Source organism: Lontra canadensis, unplaced genomic scaffold (assembly GCF_010015895.1).
Source record: "Lontra canadensis isolate GAN:19392208 unplaced genomic scaffold, GSC_riverotter_1.0 scaffold54, whole genome shotgun sequence".
Classification (NCBI taxonomy): domain Eukaryota; kingdom Metazoa; phylum Chordata; class Mammalia; order Carnivora; family Mustelidae; genus Lontra; species Lontra canadensis.
This window is the reverse complement of record NW_022631048.1, coordinates 7,878,194-7,881,780: the sequence shown is the minus strand read 5'-3', so window position 1 is coordinate 7,881,780 and position 3,587 is coordinate 7,878,194.

The window sequence follows — 3,587 nt, the reverse complement described above, 5'->3', positions numbered from 1 at the left end:
ATATATATATATATATATATATATATATGTATGTATGTATATGTATATATACATATACATAAATGTTATAACAGCATTTTTCATAGTAGCCCATATTTGGAGACAGCACAAATATCCATCAATTCAATGATGAATAAATGAAAAGGTTGTATTTTCATACAATGGAATACTTTTCCACAATTAAAAGGAATGAAGAACTGATGCATTCCATAACATAGTTGAATCTTGAAAGCTTACTAAGTGAAAGGAAGCATCACATTTTTCTATACTTCCATTTATATGAGATGTCCAGAATAGGCAAAACCACAGAGCAAGAAAATAGGTGAGTGGTTATCAGAGACTCATAGAAAGTGGGGATGGAGAGCATCTGCTCATGGGTGCAAGGATTCTTTTGGGAGTTACAAAAATACTCTGGTCTTAGGTATTTGTGAGGATTCCACAACTTTGTAAATGCACTCAAAACCAGAGCACTGCCCTCTTTAAAAGAGTGAGTTTTATGAGATGTAAATTGTATTTCAATAAAAAAATAAAAGAACAAACATAACCAAATAACAGTGTCGTACTGAGCCACCCAGGTGCCCCATGGCATATTTCTAAATCTGAAGTGTGAAACCAAATTCCTTAAAAGATAGTAACAATAGTGTTAGAAATTATATATATATATGTATCTATATATATATATATATGCATATACATATATATGTATATATATATGTGTGTATGTATATGTGTATATATAGATACATATATATGTATGTGTACATTTAAATGTAGCCAGCTATCTTAAATTTACATTTGAAAATATTCAACAAGATTCTTCTATGGTTACAGTTCAGCTTATGTGACTGATTTGATGAAATTCTACCAGTTTCATCAACCAAACCTTCAAATCCAGAAGGGGTTGAAGAACAGATACACCGTCACCTATAGAACCACAGAAAGAGTGGATGGGAAGCTTAAAAATTTGGTAGAGGATGCCTGGGTGGCTCAGTGGGTTAAAGCTTCTGCCTTCCTCTCAGGTCATGATCCCAGGGTTCTGGGATCAAGCCCCACATCGGGCTCTCTGCTCAGTGGGGAGCCTGCTTCCCCCTCTCTCTCTCTGCCTGCCTCTCTGCCTACTTGTGATCTCTCTGTCAAATAAATAAATAAAATCTTAAAAAAAAAAAACAAAAAACACCTTGGTGGAAACCTCACCAGCAGTAGGAAGATATACTGGCTGAGCTAGCCAAAATCTTTCTCTTCCAAGAACTTCAGAGGTAAGTGAATGTCTATACATTATCACAGAAGTAATTGCACTGCTGCCAGTACTGAGAAATTGTGATTCTTATTCTAAAAGGAACTAAAAAAGTCCTAACATATAATAACTTAGTAATGCCAGCATCATCATAATCTTCTTTATCATAAATCCTAGATAAAATTTGATTTATTCCTATATGCCAAAATCATTTTTTAAAAAGATTTATTTATCTTTTGGTGGGGAGAGAGAGAGAGAGAGAGAGAGAGAATCCCAAGCAGACTCAGTGCTGAATGTGGAGTTCAGCATAGGGCTGGATCCCATGACCCTGAGATCATGACCTTAGTCAAAAATCAAGAAAGAGATGTTTAGCCAACTGAGCCACCCAGGCACCCCCAGAATTTAACTTTTGATTATGCTGTTTCTTTTCAGCCTCAACTTAAAAAAAAATGTTGATTTTATTATTTTGTCATTTGACATTTGGCTAAAATATGTATCTGTTTCCTCTCTACCCTAGATAATAAGCTTTTCATTTTCATCTTCTTTCTGCTTCCTGCAGAGATATATTGTAAACTAATTAATTTCTGTATGGTATGAATTATATCTTCATGAAAAGGATAGTATTAAAATGTGCTTTCTCACTATTTATGTTTTTTTCATCATGAATAGAAATTTGAAAAAGATGACCTCTTGCATTTCCTCTATTTTAAGGAAAAAAATCTCAAGATTGAGGAAGGAGCACTGATAAAAATTACACTATAGTGATTTTGGTATCACCAGTGAATAAACTCCTGTTTGCTTGCATGGGTTGGTAAGCGAGGTTGGTAATGTGGTAAGCGTGCATGGGTTGGTAATATCTCCTATAGTCTCTTATAGGAGCTAATAGAACATGACCCGGGTTCAGCATATAGCTTCATAGTAGGTATATTTTCCAACAGATTCCCCCAGCATATTCACCTTTGTCACAGCTCACAATCCTACATCACAGCTTACCTTGCTTTAGGGTAATTTCCCCAGATAACATCATAATGAATATTTACTTACACTATTTTTCCCCCATAAACTGCAAGTCTGCCCTCACATTTGCCTACAGGTATAAACAAATGCATTTCCACAAAGACATTTTGAGGCTTTCAATTTTATGTTGCTTTCAACTAGAGTTTTTCATATTTGACAGTTCCTTTAACTAAAGTTAATAGTAGCTCACTTTTGAACTCTAAGAAAATAATTTTTAACCATCTGACTAAATAATTTTATTAATTAACACACACTTGAGATTGCCAAAATCCATCAAATTCACTGCTTCTAAGAAGGAAACTTCCAATATCTAATGAAATTCCTGTGGAGAAATACATCAGGAAAAATCTTTGACATCATGCCCATTTCAACAATGACTACAAAAATCTACTTTACTCTGCAAGTTTTCTTATGATGAATGACATAAGGACCAACATTTATTTATTAGGGCTGGTTGAATTTCTTGGATAATTAACAGAGGTGGTTTTTGACCTCATGATTCAGAGCAATGTTAGAGGCAAGGAGTGTTGATATGCCCATGGACACTGAGGAGCATTCTGAAAAACTCAATTATCACCAAAAAGAAAACCTGCAGTTAGAAATTGCAGCTTCTATTTCCACTGCCTAAGGTTACTCCTAAAATTCCAGATCTCCTGAAGTATCTGTAAACAAATAAATAAATAAATAAAATAAAAAGTGTGCCACTTTTAACAATGTGAGATTTGATCTTATTTATGTCAATTTTCATCTAGTGCCCTTTCCACGTGTGTAAGATCTAGTAACTGTTTGTTCCTCTATCCACCTTGACTTCAGTCCCCCAGTAGTCCCAAAAGCCAAGCCTAATATCTGGGGATTTTTTTCAAATTTTTATTTATATTCCAGTCAGTTAACATGCAGTGTAATCTTAGTTTCAAGCGTACATTCTGGTGATCAAATACTTCCATTCGTCACCAGATGCCCGTCACAAGCACACTCCTTAACCCCCATCACCTATTTCCCCATCCCCCACCCACCTCCCTCTGGTGCCATTATTTTGTCCTCTAGAGTCTTTTCTTGATTTATGTCTCTCTCCCTCTTTTTCCTTTGCTCATTTGTTTTGTTTCTTAAATTCTACATATGAGTGAAATCTTATGGTATTTGTCTTTCTGTGACTGATTTCAGCTAGCGTAATACACTCTGGTTCCATCCATATTGTTGCAAATGGCAAGATTTCATGATTTTTTATGGCTGAGTAATATTCTATTGCATATATATACCACACTGTCTTTATCCATTTATCAATTGATAGACACTTGGGTTGTTTCCATAATTTGGCTCTTGTACATACTGGTGCTGC